This window comes from Triturus cristatus, chromosome 2_1, assembly GCF_964204655.1.
Source record: "Triturus cristatus chromosome 2_1, aTriCri1.1, whole genome shotgun sequence".
In the NCBI taxonomy this organism is placed as follows: domain Eukaryota; kingdom Metazoa; phylum Chordata; class Amphibia; order Caudata; family Salamandridae; genus Triturus; species Triturus cristatus.
This window is the reverse complement of record NC_140581.1, coordinates 987,293,992-987,321,720: the sequence shown is the minus strand read 5'-3', so window position 1 is coordinate 987,321,720 and position 27,729 is coordinate 987,293,992. Positions and strand designations below refer to the sequence as shown.

The 27,729-nt window shown below is 40.7% G+C and overlaps 1 protein-coding gene across 1 annotated transcript in view; it reads right to left on the bottom strand.

The window, feature by feature from the left end:
- SEC24D (SEC24 homolog D, COPII component) overlaps positions 1-27,485 on the bottom strand; it is a 553,336-nt gene extending 525,851 nt beyond the window's left edge. Inside the window, exon 1 of the mRNA XM_085634340.1 lies at positions 27,282-27,485. The gene's annotated coding sequence lies outside the window, so the exon portion shown is untranslated. The remainder of the gene's footprint in view (positions 1-27,281) is intronic.
- Positions 27,486-27,729: the final 244 nt, after the last annotated feature.

Here is a 27,729-nt window from a genome sequence, read left to right as displayed (position 1 = left end):
AGATCAATATCACTAGAGGGACACGACAAGGGTGCCCTTGCTCACCTTTACTTTTTGTGCTGTATATTCATCCTTTTATCATTAGCCTACAAAATTCGCTTCATATTAAACCGTTTGTAGCTTCAGGTATCTCTCATTCTGTATTTGCATATGCAGACGACATCGCAATAACGACAACTGATCCTAGGGAAGCAATAGCGGAGATTGAATTCTTAGCTAGAACTTTTGGAGCTATATCAGGGTATAAACTAAATTCTGCAAAAACCCAAATATTATGTACAAAAAGCATACAGTTTTACGAATCGCGTGTAACAGAAGAGGTTACTTATCTAGGCATTAAAATTAGAACTCAAATGTCAGAGATAATTGACAGCAATTGGAAAGAGATCATACTTCAAATCAGACAATCGCTAGATAGATGGAGCCGACTTCAACTATCAATAATTGGTAGAGGAAAAATCATTAAGATGAGTGTTCTCGCCAAGATTTTATATTTATTTCGTAGTATTCCACTTGAATTTTCTCACAAACAGATACAGCAACTACAAATTATTTGTGGAAAATTCTTCTGGGCTCCGGGTAAGGTATGAAATGGTTAACACTTCAGAAGAAAGAGGTGGACGAAGCTTGCCTGATTTTTTAAGTTACTATTATGTTTGCTTTTTGCAGAAAATGAGCTATATTTTGACTGGTGACCCCCCGAAAAATGACGCGGAAGCCCCTTATATTTTCTTTTTAATGCTGGGAGAGCATGCTAAAGGGTGCTTTTTAAAGGAACTGGAGGGTCACTACTACAAGCACACCTGTTTTAAGGTATTGTCTTCAGCGTTTAGAGTATGGAGAAATATTAAGAAATTGATTAATTTTGTAGAATCTCATATTACACACCTTTCGATGTGGATAAAGTACTCCCCTCAGTTTTTTGGGACAATAATGCAAAAATTTGGGTCAAAAAAGGGATCTCCAAAATTGGGGATTTATATGACAATAAAGCAATATTTTTAACATATGCTGAATTGGTAGAGAAATATCAGCTATCTCAATCCTCATTCTTTAAGTATCTTCAACTTCGAGATTTTTGTTTTAAAAATCAGATAGCGGCATCTTCTAATAATATATTAGAAGGGATTCGTCTTCAAAAAAGGATTGCTCCACTTTATCAGGCTTTGATGGACTATAGACATGATGATATACATAAATATAATCAGTATTGGATAAAACATTTGGGAGATCCTCAAATTGATATATCTGAATCTTTAATATTGTCAAAAGAGATCTGTCTTGCCGCTAACCTAAAATCTCAAGTCTATAAGACGCTTTTTAGGCTATACTACACTCCTAAACGTATGGCAAGCTGGGGAAACAAATATGATGGGAAATGTTTTCGATGTAGGGATCCAGAAGCTGATATGGCGCACATTTTTTTTTACTGTATAAAACTGTCTCATTTTTTTAAGAGAATTGAATCATTTGTGTCGTTGCTACTGGCATGTCCTTTCAAAATTTCGCCTACACTTAGGTTACTGGGAATTGGTCAAAAAACAGATAGACATTTAATAGATCATAAGTATTTTCTATTTCTTGCAATGACTGTGGCACGATTATGTATTGCTTCAGAATGGTTATCATCTGATGCTCCTACTTTTGAAATTTGGAGATCCAAGCTGTATCGTATCTATGAAATTGAGTGGAATTTGTATGCATTGAGGGGAGCTCGGAAAAAACGTATGGGTCTATTAATTTGGGGAGCGTTAACAAATTTCTTAGAGAATGATTGAAGTTGGAAACAAGGGATTTATTTAGGAATTAAGTTTTGTATCCTTTTAATCAATGTTACTTTTCACTGCCAAAATATTTATGTGATGTATTAATTTAAATGAACTGTCATGGATAATAAAAAAAAAAATAAAAAATAAAAAAAAAGAAGAAGCAGCAGCATTCAGATCAAAGAAGGAGGTAATGGCTTGACTTTCTCCAAGAGGTGAGGTAAATTCACACTGACCAGTAGCCAGACCACTCTCCATAAGGAGGCAGCTCTGGATGGCACAGAACTCATAATCATACTCTAACAATACCTGGACCCAAACACCCCCACAAGTATAGTAAGCATTACCACATACATATCTATCACTCATTTTCACTCCTCCCTCCCCATGCATAAATGCAGTGACAAAATAAAAATAAATAAACGTAACACCAAAACACTTCCAATGTGGGTTGCCCGTGCAAACCACATCCTTACAATTCAGGAGAACAAAGTCTTAAGAATCCTATCTCATTACGGTTTGCCCCTCCACACACCTCCAGGAGCAGCAACATATGGCAAAATATGAACATAAGGGTGGTTAACACACAAAACATCAATGCACTTCCTACATATGTCACACTACAAACCAAACACAACCAATACAGAACAGGGTCTTCCATCTGCAGAACTATTTCAGCCCATTGTCATGTCTATCAAGTACTGTACAAATGCACCTTCAATGCAATCAGGCCAAATCAACCGGTAATCAGTCTAGAAACATGACAGTCTCTATTTTTGAGGCATCATGGACCTCATACAATACCCCATGGTATACCTTCTGCTGAGTAACCCACTTACAATCACTTTATTCCTATACAGAGCCATTACAAGACAATGCCAAGCCTTTACGTTTCCTGCTGATTTTAAATCGGAGTTTAAACAACAAGTGGTTCTGTCGGTAGATAGTATGTTACTTAGTTTAGCTCATAGTGCAAATATAACAATGATAGCAACCTATGGAACACGCATGTGGATAAAAAACATTCACTTTGAAGGAATTTGAAACGGAATGTAAATGCTTGTTACTGTTTGTTACCGTTTCTTTTATAATTATCAGAATTAAATTCATTCAGTAGTTAATCACAGTAAACAGAAGCCATCGAATGCGTCAAAAACTCACACAGGAAATAGCTGACTTAAAGAGGGAGATATTGGAGGACAGTGCTCTATCCAACGCAAAGGAAGCCCTGGAACGGGCTGCCAAAGCATTAACAGAGTTCAACACCATAACCTTGAATAGGAAACTTGACAAACTGGCAAGACATTAGAAACTACGATAAGAAATACACATATCCCTACCTGGCTGACGAGTATTACCAACAGGATAGCCAAGGTTTCTTCACCAACAGAAGCAGGCAGGGGCCAAGGAGGTTCCACACCTTCTCAGACTCCTCCTTTGGCAGTGGGTCCGAGTCAGACTCCGACAGGCCCTCAACGAGCAGGCAGGGCAACCAGGGACAACAGCATTTTTTAGAGCAAGGCTATCGCCAGTCCAACCGGGGGGTGGCACAGAACAAGGCTGGGACCGCCCGAGAAAATGGAACAAGGGCAGGAACACGCAACGGCAGGGCAACCCCCGAGTGAGGTTCTTCCCAGCATAAACACATAGGGAGATTTCCACACTAAGGCAAACCTACAGATGGTAGAAACAATTCCAAACATTTCCCTGGATACCCACTTGCCACCCACTGACCCCCCAGCTGATGAGAGTCGAACACTGGGAGTACACAGCACACCTGGTACCTCCAACATGAACACAGTCATCACCACTGAGGTAGCGACGTTCACCACTGGAAGCAATGATCAAACAATGGATCCCATTATCAATCTATCGGATTACACCATGACCATGGTAGAAAGAGATGTAGTGTGCAAAGGGCTCTCTTTCGTCCCCACGAATAGACCTGATCCCTTTACTACAAAACTCGAATTGCAAAAATGATTTCGTAAAATCAGACTGAAGTACTATTTTGGCAGGAATACCTATGAACCAGTCGCCACAGCAACACCGTTCAAGCCACCCTCTACCTTCACACCGGGGGCATATCTAATGAGCCAACGCATACTGGCCTTCGAACAAATTGTCCTATAAGAAGTGATGGACTCACTTGAAGAAGGACAATACATTAGATATAACATCTCCAAGGAAGAAAAACTGGCACTCAACAGCCTGCGGGAGAACAGCTAAATGGTCATCAAGGCGGCAGACAAGGGTGGTGCAGTAGTGGTACAAAACACCACTGACTACATAGATGAAATTGAACATCAATTGGCTATACGGGAAAGTTATCTACCCACATCTAGAGATCCCACAATGGAAATGAAGACTCTCATTGAAGCACTCACAGAGGATGGACTGAGTAAAGGCTTCTTGAGCACACAGGAGAAGGATTTTCTGAACAAAAAGGAACCAAGAATCCCGACAATATACACACTGCCCAAAGTGCACAAACGCATGCATAAACCACCCGGCAGACCCATTGTCTCGGGCTGCGGTTCTATTTTAGAACCCATCAACCACTTCGTTGACCACTTCCTACAACCATGGGTCACAGAGACTAAGTCCTTTGTCCGTGACTCTATACAGATCATCCTACTGCTTGAAGATCAGCCCTTTGACATTAATACACAATTTTTAGTGACGCTCGAGGTCTCATCACTATATACATCCATACCACAAGGCAAGGCACTGGAAGTGGTTCGGTCCACTTTGGATAAACAACCCAAACCACATTGGATACCGACGGATTTTCTAGTCGCCCTGTTAGAAATCGCCATGAAGAAGAATTACTTTATATTCAGAAAACAGTATTACTTTCAGTGCAAAGGAGTAGCCATGGGCGCAACCTATGCACCCAGTTTGGCAAATTTCTACATGGATGATTACGAAGAGGAACACCTATACAGCCTAAACAACCCATTCATCGACTCCATAGCGGTCTGCAAAAGATACATAGACGACGCGATTATGATCTGGTCTGGCACAGAGGATCAATTGAAAGAGTTTTGTCTATGGCTCAACAGAAGAAACAACGACATTCAATTTACCATGAACTACAACAGGAATACCATCGACTTCCTTGACATCACGCTCAGAGTTGATGATGGACGACTATTCTGTGACCTCTACAGGAAACCCACGGAAAGAAACACGTTGTTGAAATAGGAGTCTCATCACCCACGCAACCCAAGGGACAACTTGCCCTACGGGCAATACCTCCGATTAAGGAGAAACTGCACACGCAGAGAGGACTTCTTCAGAGAGATGGACGTCCTGACAAAGCGGCTGCGTGAACGTGGTTACCCCACAAGATTACTTAAACGTGCCAGAAAACGGGCTTGGTATTGCCCCAGAGACCAACTATTACAACCTAAAGACAAGAAGATGGGTGCCGACAACATCGTGTGCATGACAACCTTCAATTCTAAAAGTAATGGGATCAAAAAGATTGTTAAAAAATATTGGAATCTGGTGTCCACTGAACTTAACACGACTGAGAATCCCCTATTCGCCTTTAAAAGAGGGAGAAATGTCAAGGACAATGTGGTAAAGGCGTACCTGGAACCAGCAAAACAACCGGACTTATGTAGTCAACTGGGATTAGCACCAATATTGGGGCACTTCAAATGTGGTTCATGCAAAGCCTGCCTTTTATGCATGGAGGGGTCCTCATGGACGCTGAACAATTCCACATATAAACTGTCTTCATTCACGAACTGTAACAGTACCAACTTGATCTACATCATTCTCTGCCCATGTAACGCTCCTTACATAGGCCAGACAACGCAAAAAGTTAAATCCAGAATTATGCAACACATGAGTAGAATCAGATGTAAGGTACAGGGAGCCCCCCTAGTGGAACATTTCTGGTCCTTGAACCACCCACCAGAAAGCATCAGATGGAGGGTAGTTGAAAAGATCTGTCCCAATCCCAGGGGTGGGTCTGTTTCAAGGTCCCTAAACTTGAAGGAGTGTAAATGGATACACACGTTAAATGCAGTAAGAAATGGGCTGAACGAACAAGAGGAGACAGCTAAACAAATGGGCCTGCTCTAGCCTGCCCTTTCCTACAACAGTGACACATTTACCGCACACCCTCGGTTTCCACTACTGTCCAATATGCATCTCATTGTTTGAGCATCGTTATCTAGACAAGCTTGACTTTGCCTAAACATTTGGACACTATGTATATCACCTCTATTGATATCACACCACAAGCCTGATACATCAAGTGGCCGCTGCCACAGTAACACAACCATGCGTCCTACACCAAGTGCACTCTGTTTTCTGGTTATTTATGTTATTATGGCGACTGCATGGAATAAGCATATTGTACATGTTTATCATGCTAAACGTAATTATGCACTAAACTTAGACGTACATGACCATACTGATAATGCTAGCAGAGACTGTCGACACCTGCTAGGCAATGTTGTTTTAATCCAGTTACTTTTACAGTAACATGCCACTGATATGTTTCAGCCAGTGATGTCCATTTACTCATCGCATACATTGCGGTTTATAAAAGCTCCTGTTTTAATCCACAGAAAAGAATGTCCACACCTGCTAGTTTTAATCGAGTTACATCGATAGAAATAAGCTATGAACATGTTACAGCCCGAGATGTCCCCTTCCAGCAACTCGTGACACTATTTGCGGCTTTAATTAGCTCCTTCCCCTTCCTTAATATAGCCGCGCCTCACTTAGTCATCCACACCGAGAAATGCTCACGCCCACAGCGCGATACATGACTCCAACACGCGTCATTGCCTAGCAACGTACTGTTCCACGAAACGTGCACGTTAGCTGGCACGTCTGTGTCTGCTTACTAATAGAATCTCCCCGGGGCTCATTCGCCCTGACATACTGCAGCCGACAGATGGGACCACGGCCCGTCTGTTCTACCTTCTAGACCCTTTTCCTGAATAAACAGGTGAGCACTGAGCAAGCACCCCTCCTCAAGGGACCTTTTAATTCACTGCGCCCGTCCTTTACTCCGTTCAGTTTAGTTTACCGCAAATATCATTTTATACATCACAATTGTCATTAGCACTACCTTTCATTCAATACGGTAACTCGCTGTAGTTTTATTCTTCACATCCCGCGATTCAGCGCGTGTAAACTGCTCCACTAGTTACACCGCCGGACCGAGCGGCCTCCGAGAGGTTTGGCGCCAAAATCACTTTTGTACACCGTACGATCACGGGTCAGTTTATGGCCTTGCTCCACCGGCGAGTGGACCTGAATAATATTACTCTTAGTACGCGCTTAGCACCAGCAGGCTAAATGGGCGTCCCTAGTCGTGCCCAAACACTCACCAAGGTTTTTTTTAAAAGCATGTCATTCCGCAAACTCACGCTTTTTAATCACTGCCATTAGCGGCACCACTTCCTCCGGTTCTTCCACCCCTGTGCACTCATTAGCAGACGCACGCAGGCTGTAACTCTAGCCTTAATATCCAATTTGCTCACACATATGCCTGCTCTGCAAGAGAACAGCACCTGCATTAACCCCCCCCCCCCCCAAGGGTTTTTTCCTGATCCTTTGGTTTTACCCCTTTTAGAGCATTATACGCTTGGGCCCGTTACAGACATTTCCTCGAGGGTCCACCGTCCTTGGCTGAGACACGTCCAGACGGCCCAGGGTGAGTAAAGTCGCCCTGTTCCAAGTGTGCCTCATCTCGAGCACACCAGCAGCCTCTCCTTTAACACGCGCCTCATCCTTCCTTTTAGGCTGTCACTATCCCTCCTTGACACCTTGCCCTAATGAAGACCCGCCGTGACCACCTATTGGGGCACTTTCAGGGTTGAAACTTCGACGCATACTTGAGGTCCAGACCAACCAAACTCCACATTACGCAAGACAGGAGTTATTGATGTGAAAGCATTATCTGGCCTATCCCCCACTTGTATATAGAAACCACTACCATCCTGTATATACTGCACACTTATGTCACAAAATCACCCCATTTCCATGTAAATATTTCTTGTTGACAGCTTCTGTTTACTGTGATTAACTACTGAATGAATTTAATTCTGCTAATTATAAAAGAAACAATAACAAGCATTTACGTTCCGTTTCAAATTCCTTCAAAGTGAATGTTTTTTATCCACATGCATGTTCCATAGGTCGCTATCATTGTTATATTTGCACTATGAGCTAAACTAAGTAACGTACTTTCTACCCGACAGAACCACTTGTTGTTTAAACTATACTTACCCAGGTTCTCAGGGACACAGGGTTACTTTGGCACAATATGTTGCCACAATATCCCAAAAGGCATCTGAATCCTTTTTACAAATATATCTCTCTCTCTAATATTATATATGACCTACTGGTGGTCGCCAGTAGGTAGTTATAGTTAAAACCTCACTTCTATTCAAAAAGCGATTTTTGTTTTCCCAATAACTTTGGCATCGTTTGATGAATCTTCGTGAAAATTTCAAAACTAGTGGCCCGCTCCTCTCAGCTCCTGTCTTGAAAGTTTCGGGGTGATTCGTCAAGCGGTGGCCGAGAAAAAAGGGGGTCCCAAAACACGTTTTCCCCAATGTTAATTTCCAATATGAAACTTTACACAAAGCTACAGCTCGAACTGCTGAACGGAATTACACCAAATTTGGCAAAAAGGTAGCCCTTGGTTCAGAAAGAGCCCTTTTTGTTAAATGGTGTAAATCCTTTTAGTAGTTGCTGAGAAATTAAAGAAAGAAAAAATGTATATATCTGAGCACCGAGGAGGGACCGCGAACCCTCCCGGGCACGAGCTTCACTATGATTGGCTGCCAACACTTCAAACCAGGAAGTGTTGGCAGCCATCTTGTGACTCGGTAGAACCGACCTGAAAACTTGGGTTCTAATACTGGTTTCAGCCCTTGAGCCAAATAAAATGTGTCATTCTGCAAAGACTGCTTATCTCTTAGTGACTTGGAATGTATTTAAGTGTAAAGCATATACCAACTATATAGCATACTAATCCAATTACATGTTCCCAACCAAATAGATAATGATTCCTCTAACCCAGTCTCAAATGTATTTAAGTACTTATCTAGGACTTTCTTATAGGAGACCTGAAGCTGCTCTCCTCTAAGCACTTTAGAAGGCTGGAGACCACAGGAAGTCTCCAAGGATGTCTAGTAACAATAGGTTGTGCTATAATGCTTCAGGACATCCACCAGTGGCTTGCCTAGATTGCATGTGTAGTTGCTTAGAGCTGGTGTGTCGTCAGCATAATGATCTTTACAAAGTAAATCAAGCAGACTGTTTTAATTTTTTGAACAGTCTTTGGACATTCAAAAGAACAGAGCCAGTGCCCTGACCAAAGCAGAATCTGTACTGTCATACCCAGCACCAATAACTTATGCAGAGTATGGTGCAAGGTCTACAGGAATTGAACTGTAGACCAGGCACTGGGTTGGCCAAGGCCTTGCAAACACAAGTTACCTAATTCAGCTAAGTGCACCATCTAGATAAGTCGACTGGCACTATGTCTTAGTTGGACAAAGACAGCATGGGGCACTGTGAGCTCATCAGGAAGGGAGGAGCTCTCCGAAGACAATATGGCCTCCATCAATCCAGGGCTCGAAAAATCTACTCGCCCACTTGCTATGGCGAGCCAGATTTATTCAGGACGAGCTATTTTTAGGGTCTACTCGCCCTTTCTGGTGAGTAGGAAGACAAACTGACTTTTGACCTCTGTCTCTGAAAGCAGAGCAAATGTGACAAGAGTACCAGATTTAAAGGCATTTTTATAGCTCACAAAGTGAATGAGCAATAAAGATGCCAGTAAATCTTGTTATCTAGTCATATTTGCTTGGCTTTCAAAGACAGAGGTCAAATATGTTACAGTTAGGTCGAGGAGATTTTTCATGTTACTAGACCTGCAGGTCTAGTAACATTTTTAGGATTTTTCGAGCCCTGCAATCAAATATGCAGTTTTCTTTCGCCTACTCATTATCAGCATTATTGGTGGGATGTGCGAGGGGAATGGAACTTACTGCGAGAGATTGGTCTGCATTAGTATTAGAGTTGAGGTTGAGAAGAGGATTGTATCTGCTAATACGTTATCACAGGCTCTGCCCCATTCTTTGGATGCAGATCATTACTGGAAGGGTCAGAAGAGCGCTGGCAGATGTTCTCCTGCAGGAGTGCTGCCACCTTTATGCACCTCAGTCTGAAGCCATAAAAGGAGGTTTCTTTCTGCTTTCGATAACGTGCAAACTGGCTGTGAACACTCGTCAGACTGTTTTCTTTAACTGTTTAAGGTCTACAGAACTACTTTTTGATAATTTCCTTCTTAGAACCGGAACTTTCTATGAAAGGTGGGAGGAGGATGAATGACTCCAATGAGGGCATGCCATTATCAACTTATAAAATGGAAAGCACTCTAAACCCACTGCTAGGAAAAATAGTTGTTTAAACATTTTATTTGGCAATTGCCAAATATTTACTAAGGGATTAAGATTACGGCCATATATGTTGGTTCATAAGGTATGACCTTGCCAAGTTGGAATTTAAAATCATGGGCAATCTGGTTAATCAAAATCATAGACACATTTTGTTGAACAGAAAGAAACAATAAATTAATTCTAGCTGTGACACTGGTGAACACATGCAGCAGAGTCAGTTTATTGCTAGTGGTCCCTCGTCCTATAGCACATGAGGAGTTGGGTAACTATTATCAACTTGCCTTCTCGGTCAACCCTGACACAAGGCCTGCAGGTGACATCAAGCCATAACTTCTAGCTTGCACTGCCTAGCTGAATATGAACTTCACTACAACTAAAGCCTCCATTCAGCTTATCAACAAGCGCTCCAGAGAAGGAACTGTCAATACACTTTACAAACAGCGCACAACCTGCACCTGGGACACCGTTCAGGTCCATATACATCGGACATTTTTTTATCAGTACAATAAAAGGGTTTGGTTTGCAGTTTTCTTTGAATTTGGCCCTTCTAATAAGGCATTGCTTACTGCATTGTTCGATTTAGCCGTAATATGAGGCGCACTTCAGAGGATCTTGTGTAGTATTGATTGCCAGTCCTACCCCGGTTCCATCTGTCTAGAATGGTGAGGTACACGTACCGCATTGTCATTCCCTAGGCTCTATTCCCCCCCCATCCAAACCTCCCAGAGTGCTGCAACGGTTTACGTAGGTTGCCTAACCACCTTCAGACTGATCATTCCCAGAAAAGGCAGCGAGGGGGGGTGCATTAGATCCATCACCAGGAAGTTATACCATCAACTATATTTATTCAGAAATTCTCATGCCATTTATTCCTTTTCACATCTATCGGTACATGGATCATACAGAATGATTAAAAGTAGAGAGGAAGCTACAATTAAGATATCAGTTAAATCCATCTTGCTAGAGATTGACTATACAGGATGACATCAAAATAAATACTTTATAACTTTAGAATATCGTGATCAATCAGCAAGTGCATATTGCTTTCTTTTTATAAGGTACTATATGCAGCATATAATTTTCTATGTAATCTGCCAGGCCTATAAGTGGAATGTTTTCATCTTACTTGAAGGAACAGTGAGATATTTTGCAGGTGAGTGTTGTTGCTTGTTACACAAGGAAAACATTTAATATATGAGTGGGAATGGAAACAGTTTGTTTGAAAGAAGTTCAATTTTGGACAACAATAAATCGGATTAGCTAACAGAAAAAGGTTTAGGCTGTGAGGGATGCCTCTAAATGAGCAATTTGCAGCAGAGGAGTCAAAATGATCAGTCATGTCTTTTTCAAATATCATCAACTTTCAAACTTGAGGAGTACAAATGTCCACAGATCCCTCTCACAGTCGGGCTCACCATGACATATGCTCTCACACCATGGAGGGTAAATGTATAGATTACATACAGGTAACCCATTACCACGATTCTCCTGGATGCAGAGGGGAGATGAGGAGGTAACGTACTCAGTACTATCATTCAGCCTCATTCTCACCCAGTATGGCATCTGCATAGTCCTATTCTTCGCTTTATCTTTTAATCCCTGGTACTCATGAGCCTGGCTTCACACAAAGGCATGTCTGCTTTACCTGAGACAAGCACAAACACAAATTGAGTCATGCTAAAAGCAGATAATTGCAAGTGGCATGCTAAGGATCCTTTCAGTCCAATTTCTACTAGTGCTTGTAGTATTGTTTTATTGCTTTTTTACATCAGTGTGGAACCACCAACCTTCTTCTCTAATCCACTACTTGACAAAGTATAAACACCGTCCACTGTGATAAGTCTGGGTACCAGCAGAACTGTTGCAAATGCACACCAGGACGTCCACTGTAGTGCAAAGGTCCAGGATAAGGTTAGCCCTACACAGGTCTAGATATTGTGAAGAGGGTTCTAGTGTCTTTGTGCCGCAGCCTCAAACAAAGATTTCCCTTGTGTGCCCCTTTTACTAACTAGGTCTATGCCCCTGGTTAAGGATCCCTTGGCCAGAAGTTGCTAGGATCCTGTGGTTGCAAGATTTCAGCATAACAAGACTCCACCAGGCAACTGATTGCACTCTGTTAGAATATTTATTTCTTCTTTTAAGGGATGCACCTTTTATAGAGTGTAATTTTGTAGGTGTTCTGGTAACACGTGTAACTTGGACGTTCTGTGTGTCATATGCATTTTATTGTGTTATTTTATTGCTTTATTAGATTCTATGAGTTTCTATGTTAGGTAACTATTTTCCCTGTAAATATAGTTACACATAGTGAGGCAAATTTAAACGCTTTGCTCTTCTTGTAAAGTAAGAACTCTGGTAGAGCGTGCATTGTCATTGTACTGTGATCGCTGTGTTATGTTGTACATGACTAAACCTTCATCCTTGGCCCAACTCATAGCGAAGCAATGACATTTGGGAGTCCAACTTTCCATCACAGAATGAGTATGCTGTGCCCTGGTTAGTGTGGAGCACCTACAAATTCACCTATGATTTTGTTAAGTAAGTTAATTCATAGCAGATTGTAAGGCTGAGAGGTAGGGCAGAGGCAGCCATATTAGTATTGAGAGCAAAAAGGTTAAATGGAAGGAACTTAACAAGAAAAGGAAGTGGCCACTGCAGCAGAGATTATGATGAAGAAATTCAAAAACTATTTGAGAGAAGCAAGGGTCCTGACGGCGCACAGGTAAAAAAGAAAATCAAAAGATAGTGAGATCATGAGAGGAGAATAGAATGCATGAAATGATTTCAAATTTGAAGGGCTTAAAAGCAACAAAACACTATTCACATTTTCCAGATTCAAAATATATGAACTATCATGTTCACAGCACACATGAACCCATGGTTGTGTATACTGAAACTATGCATTTACTTAAAAATGAAGTGTTTATTTAGCAAATAAGTCTACTGGTAGCTATACATGTGTAGGTATTTATGTAGCATAAACCTTACTGACAGCAATGAATCGCTCTTCACTGAGGCAATAGGGTGTAAGAACTGGGAGGGGGGTTAACTCCAGATACTGTATATAGTCAGTGGGAGAGTCTTCGTCTCCTATGTCCTTGATCTGTGCAATTCTTTGCTCTCTATAGTCTTTTTTCTCCAAGATGGGAGGAGAGTGGGGAGGTGGCTCTTTATGTTATGTTATGTTTCATGAACTTGTTAAGCACACAAATACCCATAGGTGCCTTGGCCCTGGCTAATGATAGCCTAAATGGAAAACCTGTCGAGATTTGGATATCTATACAGAATTGAATAGCCAGGTTTTAAGGGTTTTTCTGAAAGCTCAGAGATTACTGCACTGTATGCAATTCACCACCTCGCATAGATAATGCAGACTTGACGTGTTAGCCAGTGTAGTGTCTTTGAGAAACAGTGATATGTGATTGCATTGTCTTTTGGCAGTGTCAATAGCTTCTATTTGTTGAGCTTTCTCCTATTGTCTTTAGTTTACTCAAGTTATGGAACACATAAAATAAAAAATATAAATAATTCTACATATTTCTATATACTGAAGCCTTTTATAGGATGAGAGTACCAAAAATGACCACCTCAAGACAAAAAAGGTGTGGAACTCTGAAAATTGCTACACAGTAACAATCACGTTTTCAGACAGGCCGTGGCTTACCATTCCCAAAAAGGTTTCAAGGTCTGGGTACTTAGTGATAATGATGACTAAGCCATATTTCTAGGATCCTGGGAAAAGATCAAAAGAAAAATGTATTTGAAAGAAAGTGTTGGGGGGTGAGAAGTAAAAATATATATGCGATCAATATAAGGCTTACTGACACCTAGGGAAGTGAGGAACAGACAAATAAAGTTGCTAGTTAAATATTTTAAGAAAAGGAATAATGATCGTAATGTTGAGTTGATTTTTGGAGGGTCAGAAAGCCCAAGCAATAAAGATGCCTTAAAAATTATGTATTTATCTTGTCACATTTGCGGTGCTTCAACAAAAGAGGTCAAAGGTCAGGCTACGTCTTCTAACAAGTTGCTGCACTTCTTTTAACATGGGATGGATTTTTACTTTTCTTTCGCTGATTGCAAAGTGAGAGAAGCTTTAAAAGTGAATTATGTGATAATCTTAGATGTCTTTTTTTGCAACACACAACAAAATGTAAATACCTGTAAATAAACTTTATGCATTCAGCAGTTAGGAAAGCAAAAATGAAGTACATTTGTGCTATTCTGAAGTGTGCGCTGGAAATACTAACAGTGTGATGTAAACACAAAGCCAATTTAATTGGTGATGCACAAAGGATAAATAATCAAAGAAAGCTCATTTCCACACATTGTTTGAGTGCTGCATACTTTTATCAATAAAGCTAGCTGTATGTGCAAGTTAGTGCCCATTTCAATGGAAAATGTGCTAACTGTTAAAGACAATGCACTACCACACAATGCTTTAGTAGCATTCAAAAATCATCCATCCTCATGTCAATGAAAGGCAGACAGGTCGCGAAAGTTTGTCATTCTAAAAAGTGGGTCACGGTTCCAACAAGTTTGGGAACCACTGATTTAGACAACTGCATTATGAATGTCGCATTAAAGGGTGAATCATTATGGTACTCGAAGACAAAATCACAGTGGGGAATCACTGAATAGTTTTGAATGAGAAACAATGGTTGGGTATATTGAAGACAAAACAATTTCTGTTCTGTATGCACTTTGGACTAATGAAACTTTACTGTCTTGCCTAAAGAGAATTGTGGGGAGTTCTCACTCTTGGAGAAGAAGCATATAACACATATAAATGTAAGATAATTGATTTGAATATTCTTGTTTATTATAGATACATCTGCACAAGATCACGTAACATGCATATAGCTGCAATTTCTTGATTTCTCCTAATGTAGGCTTGAAGTGACGAAGCCAAAAACGGGATTACTAAAACATTTGACTTAGAAATCAAGAAAGCTATAAAGGAAAAAGACTCTGATGAGATAGAATCTATTAGGTGATGTGGATACTGTGATATAAAATGTATCTCACATATTATGGATGACTCTCTCTTCCAAGTTTTTTTTAAATATTAGTATTTAAGGACGAGTGTTGAGTGTGCTTGGTTATGTATATGATGCTTCTATTAATAGGATGTGTTTAATTTCTAATGAATTTATGATATTTGTCTTTTGATTATACTGATTAATTCATAAATAAAGAATGAAAGAGAGAGAAAGACACACTACATAGAGGACGGTGTACGTGAATTCCTGAGTTCTTGAACCTATATGTCCACAGTAGGAAGGAAAGAGGCAATGCTCCTGAAGTACATGTAGGCTATCTGCCTAGCAGTGTCTGCCCAGGATGCCAGAAAAAAAGGTATGGATAATGATTTGAGTCAGATGAGCAATACTGTGTGGTTGCTGCCATAGATGCTGTGGAAAGATTGGGTGGTGCAACTAGAAAAAAGAAGTGAAAAACAGCCTGTGAAAGTGATGATCAAATTAATGTAGCAAAGACATTTTTAAGTAATGGGTGGCCACTGAATAGAAATGTGAATGCCAATGTGAGAAGATTTACTCAAGTTGCACCTGAGGAAGGTGAACATTTCGTGAGGAATGGTTTATTTATCCCTCCTCAGATTCTGAGAGAAAGACAAGTGAAATTAGCACATGAAGACCATTTAGGCTCTACTTCTACCAAAAAAAAAGACTTCAAGAATATTATTGGTGGCCATCAAGGAATGGCAGCATTTTGTATACATGGATAAATGTAATGGAAGTTTGCTTTCCAACACGCTTTGGAAACCTACAAAGGAACACATGATCCTCTCAAGAATTTCAGGGAGACCTTGGGAGAGTTTCAATTGAAGTTATAGGATCATATAATGTGTTAACAGTAGTACGCGATTTTTAGGTTTCTTGATAGACAAATTTTCTAAATGAGTGTATTCTTAAAGAATCCTACTACTAATGTGGTTATCGAACATTTGGAATCAGTATTTAGCTTCGAAAGGGTTCCAATGGCACTGGGATCAGACAATGGCACACAATCTGTTTCTGGAAAATTAGTACAGATCCTAAAATTGTATGGTAGTAAACAGGAAAAGGTACCTTTATATTGCCCATCAGTCAATGGCATTATGGATATCAAAAAATAGATTTTTATTCAAATTTATTTTATTGAAAATTCAAACAGAAACAATATAACAATCAGCATATATAAAGGAAGATGGAGAAAAAAGACTAGAAAAGAAGGGAAGAAGAGCGATGAGAGACAAACGGGAAAATAAATCGACCATGTTAGGAAATGTAGTCATGAGAACATAGGAATATCAACATGCTAGAACAGAGACACAAAAGCGATTGCATATCACAAATCTTCAAATGATGGAGGCAAAGCATTCCAAATCAAAAGCAACAAACATACAAGAAAAAGCTGAATGTTGCAAAAACAATAAGGAAAAGATATCGACATGGGAGGGAGGCAGAAAAGGCTACAAATCCAATAAGAAAAAGGTAAGCCCTTGTGACAGGGGAAGCCAACGGATTGAAGGGGGACCCATGGGAAATCAAGGCTGCACAGATGTCCAATGTCATATATGGAATGTTTTAAGGGCTAACTCTATTCAGCCCCCAAAGTCCGTTCGTTCAAGCTGGGAGTATGTTGTCCTCAAAGAGGCGCAGAACCCGGAGTTTCGGAGGCTGAAGTTTGGCGTGTTCAAGCAAGCAAAAGTAAGCCATCAATGATCGCCAAATATTTGTAAATTTAGTCTCATGTGACTGAAGCCATGCAGTGAGAAGTTCCATCGCCATGGTATGCCACAGGCTAGTGAACCACAAACTCACTGGGGGCGTCTGAACCTTCTTCCAATACACCGCTATTGTCTGTTCAGCTGCGCCGAGCATGTGTAAGATTTAGCGCCAGTCTGTGTGTGTCATGACAAGAAGATCTAAAGGTCTAAGCCCCAAAATAAGTACAGTCGGAGTTTAAGGGAATGGGTAACAAATCACATGATTAATGTGACCGAGTATCTCCTTCCAGTAAGTAGCCAGTACCAGGCAGTGCCACCAGATGTGGAGAAAATCCACTATATCACTCGTGCAGCACCAACAAAAGGGGGGGGGGGTTAGGGAACATCTTATGTAACCTGTAGGAAGTGTAATACCATTGTGTCATAACCTTGTAGGCAGTTTCTCTCTGGGGCATGCTACGGTAGATCCTTGGTATGTCATGCCATAACTGTTCCCATTGCTTGAGAGAAATTTCATCGGGACTACTGGATTACCATTGCGATTGATAAGTATGCGGAGTGATCCGGGGGGCATGCTGGAGCACCCGATATGTGCGGGATATCAGACCCCTGGAACCGTCGTAAGAACGAACCAGTTGTTCAAAAGGAGTGAAAGGACGAGTGGCTCCCTGAACAGCAGATGATGCCTGCACTAAGTGTCGAAGGTAGAGGTATTTTAGTCGCATAAATAGATTTTTAAAAGAAGGAATACAAAATTGATGTTGCAAGATACCTTCGAATAAAAGTATGGAGTTATCACAACACACAGTATAAGGCATTTCACCATTCAAATTTTTGAGTGGAAGAGATGTCGAAACAATGTTGACACCTTCTTGGACACCTTCTTGGATTGATTCGTAGAATATGGAGCGTGCAAGGGAAAAAAATTGTAAAAGAGCATATGTTGAACAGAACGTTTTGTAGTAAATCGCACCACGATTTGTTTACAAGGTCAAAAGGAAACAAAATTGAAGTTGATGATTGTTTGCTTGTTCACAAACCAGGAAAGGTCCTCCAAGGGAAATTTGTGTATTCAAAATCAATACCAGTGAAGTGTTACTAAAATATAAAATGGTGGAATAAAAGTACTGTGATTGTTCTGAAACAAGGGCAAAATAACATTTTGAATGGTCAAAGTGATTCTGATAATCCATTGTGGGTTGATTGATGTAGAGTCTGGCAGATCAAACAATGGTGTTCAACATAATGATAAGTTAGTACAAAGAGTAGGCAGTAGGTCAGTGCTTATTATAGCAAGACTAAATAAATGACTGTTTCTAATTAATTTTATTTTTGCTTGTTCAGGAGTTTTCATTTTTCTTATTTTGATTTTGTGAGGTGTCACAGAATGTAAATTAATGTATTTTCTTTTCAGTACAAGATGCATCCATGTATGCGAAGTTCTTACAATGATTTGTTAGATATCATCATCAGGCATTGGAGTGCAGGATGCTGCGCTGTGCACATATGGAACTGCTGCTTCCATGGGACCCTTGTGAGTATTTTATTTTCTTTAATAAACCTTCAAACATTTAGCATCATGGGGTTTTACTCGGAGACCACTATTACAACACTGTCAGTTAATGTGCCAGAAACTGAGATCTGCGTAAAACTAAAAGGTAACAGGCTTTGAAATTAGTAGTTTGGGTATGCATTTCTTTTATTTGAGCTCAAGTAAATGGCTACCACTATGAAGGGTATACTTATTACGGTGAAGTCAGATGCAAGTCTGCATCAGTAAATACCACATTATTGAAAACGTTACTCACATTTCTTCACAGAGTGACTTCTAAATCTATAGGCAGGACATGAAAGACTAGATGATGCTTATACTTTTACCATTGACATATTTATATTATTGTATTTCTTGTTTTTGTATAGCACTCGCTGCTCAGAGAAGAATGTACAGAGAGCAAGGGGGTAGAAATAATTACATAAGGACTAGTCCATATGCTTGGTGGAAGAGGTATGTTTTTAGAAATTTTAATACTTTCAAAATCCTGCATTGATGCAGCGAATCAGTGAGAGAGAGTTCGATAGGGATAAGCCTTGGGATTGGAATTTCAGCTTGGAAGCTGATTCTTCTCAGCCCAAGCCAGCACAACGTCCTTGCCATCAAGAAAAGGAAACAACAAATAAAACTTACTTTGTCTTTGGGAAGCCCGTAAAAGCATGGTATTTCAAGCTACAAACCGCTGAATGATTCTTCTCACCATAACTACAATGAACAAGATATTCTGGCCTCTGACAGGAATGAGGGGCAACAGACCCACCATGCCATGAGCATATGAGGAGAAGTATTAAAATAAAACAAAAGCTGCATGAAGAGCACTGTACAATCTGTAGGTATACGAGCAGTGACATCTTCAAAACTTCACACACCACATCACAGTCTTCCTACACAGAACATATTACAACCATAGGCTCTCCAACCAGGAAAACCTGCAACAACTCTGAACAGCTTTCAGCAATAAAGTGCTACCTTATTAAGAGCTGTGCACTATACAAATGCTAGACAAGATAACAGAACATAACAGCACACTAACCCCTTTCTAGCACACCGCAAAATATTGTTGATGGCATCTTAAGTAAATATCAGTTCGGTATGAACAGAAACATCAGTTGTGATAGTCTGGTGCACAGCCATCTAAAAGTTTGTAGACTAGACTCAAGGTTACGCATGTACAGTAACCAGTAGCAGAAGTGACAGCAGGAAGGTAATATGTTATGTTTGTTCCAAGCCCAAAACAAGGAAGGCCACAAAGTAATGTACTTGTTGGAACATTTTGGCATAAAAATGCTTGTGGTAGTCAACTCGGGTTAGAGTAAATGAAAAGACAAGGACAATAAACGTAATAATGTTACGTGGTTCGTAAAAGTCATAACTGGTCACTGATAAGATGTACTTTATTAGTTGATGCTAATCAAAATATAGTTTTCATATTGTTTATATATACATTTTATTTGATAATGGTGTTTACTGTTAGCAACTGTTTGATGCCTTTCAAACATGTTCTAATACTTTATTGTTTGATCCACAGCACTGCTGTTTGGTTTATGGCCAAAATGAACATAATGTATATATGATAACGTGCATGTTTGTATGACTGCATGAGTCAAAATAAGAAGGCCCTAGAGAATGTTTGCCTTATACTCGAGTTTCAGAACAGCAAGTGAAGTTGGTGTATAGTTGGTATTCATTTAGACTGATTTGTAAATTGCAGCATACTGCTGTTACTCCTCCTTAAAGCTGTGTCCAGGTCTTAAAGGACAATCTGAAATGTTGTGTCTTGTTTTCAATCTCTGATCGGGACTACTTCTAACTATAGAAGCCATATCTGGTGATTTTTGTTGAGTTATGCAAGGTACATGTGGGACAATGATAAGGCAAGTGCTAGAAACCTCATCTGGATCTAGGCTACAGCCGCCTTTATTGCTGAGAAGCTTCGTAGGTTTTTCCAATTCACGAATACTCGATTTGCTGTTTTATGATGATTTAACACTTTTCTTTTTTCTTTATTTAGCTGTTTTGTAAAGTGCTATCTTGTGACAGAAGCAGCTCTCTAGCTCTATTGCCAGTTTGGACAGAAAACATATAAAAATTCGATCCTTCGGCCTCCACCTCAGGTCTCCTACAATGATGAATCTAGGTCAGTTGCTGCTCAAGTTTCTGTTACTGGTTTGATTTCTTTTTAGTGTTGATTGAATGGAAAGGTAACATGAAGTATTTCATCAAAGCAATGCCACCATAGAAAGAGCAAGGAATAATTAAGCATTGACACCAATCTTTCTTCTACCTCAAATTTGATTTTGTGACCAAAGGGTCTTAAGATTAAATGAATAATGCATCAATATATCTATCCCTCTTTCAGTATGTTGACCATTCTGCATCTTTCTGCGTGTCATTTCAATGTGACTGTATTTTGTGGGACTGTATATGCGCATATATGTGTCAGCCTCTGTTTGTTTGGAGACATGGCTAACCGACTCTCCATGCCTTGCTCCCAGGCCCTTGATTTATACACTCTACCTTCCCTTGCTGCCTCCTCAAGCCTGCAATATATTTTCCATTCTTGCTTCCTACGTTCCAACAACATGCATAACGTTGGCCACTAACAACAGCTCTGCATTGGAGCGAAATTTGCAAGGCTTTTTATTCATCCCCTCCATCTTGTCCCCTTATTTCCACTCCACTGTCACATTTAGCAATATACAGCACGATAAAAAACAACCGACATGGCTTAACACTTCCTCAGTTCTGTGTGGGCATGTCCATCTTTGAGTATATATGTCTGTAGGTATGTTGCTTTGCTTCCATATTTGCATGTATGTTTCTTCCATGTCAGTCAGTATGGATGTTGCCTGTCCATATGCATATAGTATAGAAAACTAAAAACTACTAGGTTTATCAATGCTTTCTCACTATGTCTTTTGACTAGAAATGTATTCTTTTTTTTCCTTTTTTCTTGACATATTCTTGACATATTGGACACTTTAATTCAAAATAATGAATAAAATAAATGTGACGAGTAGCGCAGCCCACTTATTTATACCCTTACTGAAGATGGTATGAAGATGCCATACGAAAAGTTGATATACCATTGACTCTGTTTATACATAAAGGACCGAGCAAATAAAACTTTCTAAAAGTGAAAAGCTTGCTCAGTCAAGTAAAGGTGGTTCAAGAGAAGGTACTCAGAGGCTAGCAGTATCTGGCCATTAAAAGCACAGAGTTCCCACGCCCAAAACAGCAATATGATATAAAATGCAGATTTCCGCTTACACTATTCTTGACTGGTTAAACCTGGAGCAAAACATGGAAGCAAATTGCATATGTACACTGTTTGCGTATTTGGGGAATAGATAATAAAATTTACAATCAGTGTTATTCCCCACTATTGTTTAACTGGGCACACAGAGCACACCCACCAATTTGGAAACCCCCACAATTGAAATTTTGCACCTGATTTTAATGGGTCAATTGTAGTCATGCCCTAAGAAAAATTGTTCTCACAGATGTTCAAAAAACAAAATGAATTTCGCCTGACTGACCCAAAACGCCTCCCCTTAAAGGATAATAAAAACGTATACTATCTGAGCAGATTCCTCCACATAAATGAATAAGACGAGTCGTGCTTGATCAAGAGTTATAGTAGGGGAGGCAGAAAACATTCAAAGACCGAAAAACTGTATGGATGAACGGAAACGCCTTTGAGATGTTTAGTGTGTTGTCTGTCACACAACCCAATCAACCCATGTGATGCAACAAATATTCTTGCAAAGCTGACTGATACATAGATACTACTACCAGCTAAGTACAGCTACCCCTCAGCCCCATCTAGTTTGATCATTTAATTCCAAACTGCATAGGTGTTGGGTGTGAAGGTGCTGCAAAATCCCCAAAATAACCATGTTGGAGTTCAGAAGGTAAAAGAGCATTAAAGATGCATTTAAATTGTGATTTTCCATCTTGTCACACAGGTCAAATGCCAGACGATATCTTCTGACAAATTGCTGCGTATTCTTTTAACATGAAGATTGATGTTTATTTCTCTTGCTGCAGAACAAAAGAATTTTGGAAAATGGCTTATGTGACATTCTTACTGGGGTACAGAGAGTGTGAAAGAAAAGACTTTAGGGTGTCAATTTTTTTCTGACACACAACAAAACTTAAATACCTGTAAATTAACTGTACTAATATTTTAAAGTTCTCAAAAGTGAAGGAAGCAGAAATGAACCACTTCCTTTTATAATTTTGAAATATGATGGGAAAAAAGTTTATTATAGGATCAAAACATAAGGCCTTACTAGATGATACTCAAATGATAAATATTCGCTAAAACGCAATTTCCACACATTTTTCTTTGTGCGCTGTATAGTTTTATCAGTTAAACTGCATACTTTTATCAGTAAAACTGAATGGGCGTGCATATTTAGTGGTCATTTTAATGGAAAATATGCTGTCTGTAAATGACAGTACGCTGCAACACCATGCATTCATAATATATTTGTGACAGTGTGCTCTAAAATGCACCACCAGCAACATACCACACTCTTACCACTCATGCTGAATGGACGTGGCGGATTTTCTACACTTGTTATTTGTCTTTTGCTTGGATTTTTCACAATCCCTGTGACAGCACCACTGACGTACTGTACACCTGTGGAGGTTACTTACTCTCCCATTCGGTCTAAATTGCTTTCACATTTTGATTACCGCCACTTGTCTAGCTCAGACTCTTTTGAGCTCTGTTATGTGCCCTTTCCCAACAATACAGCTGAAAGGTGGATTCAGGTATTTTAAGCCAGTTAAAGAGAAGCCTGTCCCCGAATTACTATTGACTGTCGCCAGCCAAATAATTACATGGTGTTCTCAGTCGGCGAAATCGGCAGGGCACGGCGTGCCCCTACTTTTTCAATTTAATAGAATCCGTTCCCCTACTTTTTTATTTTAAAAATGCGTCCCAGGATGGCGTAAATAGCAGAGGCCTATAGATAAGGCTCGGTTGGGCGGGGTGGGAAGAGAAGTAAAAGGACTCTGTCTCTTCCTTCTTGTCCTGAGAAGACAAGGGCAGTGCCACTTCTCTGCTCTGCCACTGTCAGCTGCCCCCCTCTCTTTCTTGCTCTTTCTCTTATTTCCTCTCTTTCTGTCTGTCTCGCTCCTCCTCACTAGCTGAATGAAAACCGTGACTTCAAGAAACAGCTCTTACCCTCTCTTTCATCTCCTTTCCTTCATTTGTTCCCCTGTGAAATGGATCCAAAAAAGAATGAACATTTTTTGCAAGAAATGACGTCTTTTTCTGACATTTTTCTATTCCCAAGTGCAGCCTCAGGACAGAGAGAAAAAAAGGTTCAAAATACGAAAAATAACTAAACAAAGCAAGACAGAGTGATCGCACAGTTGCCAGACTGGTTTTATTCACACCCAAACACATTAGCGCCACTTTACAGAGTTTGCCAGAGAAGCGCTACTTTCATTTTCTCCTCTTTCTTTGAACCACATTGTTTTCCCCGGGTGGGAAAGTGCACTATTCCTGGGGGTACTACAATACCTGGTTGATGCATTGAGTGGAAAACTTTAATGTGATCATTATCAGCTGTTTTCCATATTTTATTTTATAAAATGTGTACCGCGGCCCTGTGTTCAGGGATGTGGTCTTTTTAAACCATACTGCTTATGTTTTGTAAGGATATAAGCAATGGACATTGAAATGGGTCCCTTCTGGGCCCTGTCGTCATGTCCTTAACTTTTTAGGCAGAAACACATTGATTTTTCAATAATGAGTGTAAAAGCGTTAAGGTAACTATGTTGCTCCTGCTTACATTTCACATGCTTTACTTAATCTTGCATTCCCTAGGAGTGCTTTTTCAAGGATACTGTTACTTTTTTTTCCCAGGCAGCATATTACTCTTGTCTAGTGCATAATTTGAAATGAGTCACATCCGGGTGTTTATAGTGGGACACAATTGGGCTGTAGTTGAAGGCCTGACAAATTTCTCTCAGTGGGGCAGTACAGTGTTCAGTGAGGGAAGAGGATGTGGCACTATGTCCAGAACTGCCGAATTTGTAACTGGGGAACCAGGTTTAGCCTTCATGACCAGTCCACTAGACCACTTTCAAGCGGGAGCACATTCCCATGCTAGACCTTCGAAGAGCCCGCTAGACCTTAGAAGCCCTGGTGTTTTAGCACCAGTAGGTGGACCTTAGCAGTGGCAAGTGTGGGTTAATCTTGAAGGCCTGTCCACCACAATCCATACTGAAGTTCACCTTTAGTCTTGCAGCAAGGCCTACGAAGCAGAACACCCTAGAGCAGAGGTCTTCAAACTGGGGGGCCTTAAGTGATCCCAGGGGCTGCGCCAGGCTCTGACCAAAAGAAGCATTATGCTGTAAGCAGTGATTTGTTTTAAGCAATCATGTATTTGGTTGCATTTTTAAAACGTAACAGAATTTACCTGCAAAGTTTAAATATGTTTTGTGTTTAAATAAGTTGAGCCAACTTAATAGAATAATTGAAGGGGGGGGGGGGGCAATGAATTTTATTTTTTCACTGGGGAGGGCACAGCATTAAAAAGGTTTGAAGACCACTGCCCTAGAGCAACAGTGACTCTGTTACTGAGGTGACAAGACCCTTGAGGCTAGTGCGCCTCATCCATTTGTACCTCCACTGACCTTGTTTCAGCAGTAGTAGAGCAATTCACCAGGGATCGGCCGTGCAGGATTTGCAAGCACATCAAACTAAGTTCACAAACTTCACAGTCTCTCTGCTTCATGAGCAAACACTTTTAATATGTTCTGCATGATTTGGGGGAACTGGAATTATGCAGCAATGGAGGACAAAATTATGTTGCAGTGTTGACTAAATTATGCAGCAAAAAAAGGCTGCAGCGTAATGCGGTACACTTTCTGATACTTTATTACTTTTACATATACTAACAGTCTCTGCAAAGATTTTGCCTCAGTACCAGTGTAACATACAAATGCAGCAGTGAGGAAGGTGACCACTCAACCTTTGCAAAGGGCAACCCATTTCGCAGCAACACAAGTTACATTTTTTTGTAACTTTTGCTCCTTTTGAGCTACAAACTTTGTTTTGGTTAAAATCGCTAGATTATGCAACAGATGGTGTATTATGTGGCAAACATGGCAGAGCCATAATTATGTGGAAAACATTTGCAAACTAGGATATTTTGCCATTCGTGTTTGAAATGCTATTGTGGAAAAAAGGAGACGTGCTGATGACAGAAACTGCATGGCTCAGTGACAAATGGCTTGGGGATTCCAATTGTAAGCATATTTGGGACATTCTGTGATTGGAAACATATCCCACTTTGTGAATGTATTCTAATGTCAGTAACTCATGTTAAACCTTAAATAAACATGTGTATCCATTGGTTGAATTAAATAACATAATAAGTTGTAACTGGGCAGTGAAATGCCAAACAAATACTAAAAATTGGCATGTTTTGCTCTTTCTGGCCACACCTCTGATCCGCCCACTGACCCAATCCTCAGGTTACTCTAGCCCTCCGATTCCCCTCCCACAGTTCCCCTACTCTTTTTCCCCTAATTCGACAGCAGACTTCACGGGTATGCTCTATTTATACCCCCGAGATATGCAAAAGCCTTCACTTTTCTTCTTAAATAAGCAGCTTCATTCGCTCGCAGAAAGAGTTAAAGTGTGAGAGAGGCTCTACAGGGCCGTGCAGCGTCAGCACAGGTATTTGGCTTCGGCTCTAGCCTGCACGCACTTCCTCTGCTTCGGCACAGAGTGGGGGACGTGGCAGGCTGAGCTTTGGACGGTGTAGGCTGGGGCAGGCCCTTGATCTGTAGTCAGCTGTAGGCGGGGGATCACCTCTGGGCGAGGCAGGAGGGGCCGAAGACTGACTCACACACCTCCCTGACCGCCAGGGCAAAGTGCGGAGTTAGTCGGTGACAGATGATGCACCATACTGCCTGAACAACACGTGGACTAGACGGGTAAACAGCAGGAGTGCCACGTCAAGCATGCCCCAGAGCCGCACAAAAACAGACTGAATATCCATACAGCACTTAGTGCGCGCGCACACATGCTAGAGACAGGCACCAGAAACACACAGCAGGGAAACACAAATCTGAAAGTACACTACACCAACAGAAACTGTACTCTAGTGGACAAAAACACACTGCTCCGACGTACTACGGATTGACAAGCCAGAGCAGAGACTAACAACCATAAGTGACGTAACACAGACAGACATGGCATACGCATCAATCAGGCAGTCAAGAAACACTAATAAACAGACACACGCAACACAACAGTGACAGAAGGATTCGGCACCAAAAGAAACGTTGTTACAAACATTGCACAAATGAAAAAGTTCATCAGATAAAAGTTAATACTGCACACAAGCACATTGACAATTCCAATGAATTAACAGACAACACGGATAAAAACTGTAATGATAAACACGACATATTACAACGGGCACAAAGCTATACTTTGCTGACAGAAACACACAAAATCAGTTTCTAACGCACCAGACGCAAACACACTTCATTTGTATACTTATATAAACACACACAGCACAATAACAAAATATTACCTTTATCATATAAGAAAACTAACAGTCAGTAACACTGAATGTGCTCACAAAAGAATGACAACACGGCATACACAACAGTGACACGACACATACATAAACCGCCATACACCGCCGTGACACATGCATCAGCGCCCATCCTAGTTCCAGTCTCCCTTCAGCCTGGGATGTTCTACGTGTCCCTAACCCTGTTTCTTGGGTCAGGGAAGTAGTGCTCACCCGTTCCGTGAAGCTGTTCCCTTCCTCTGTACCTCCAGCACCCGGCGCCTCCTCCAGGTATGCCCCACTCAGCACCGGCTGCTACACAGCAGTAGTTCAATGGAGTGCCACGTCAATACACGGCGCGCACCCAGGCGCGAGCTTGGGCACGCGCGGCCCGAGCTGCCTTCGCAACACTGTCACCACTCGCACCGCAAAAGAAGCGCAATCTCCCGTAGAAAGAAGCCAGAACGGACTAGACTTACCAAATGATGTAGATAAGTTAAAATCACAACAATTTTCCTAGTAGCTAAGAGGCAATTTTCCTGATTGTGGTCGTTCCTGGAGCACACCACACCAGAGGCTACAATCATACATACCAACATTTTAGGACAGGGACGTGGGAGATTTAAAATCGGGAGAATGAAAATTCCCTACTGACTTCTTATACAAAGAGCTGTTCATAAAT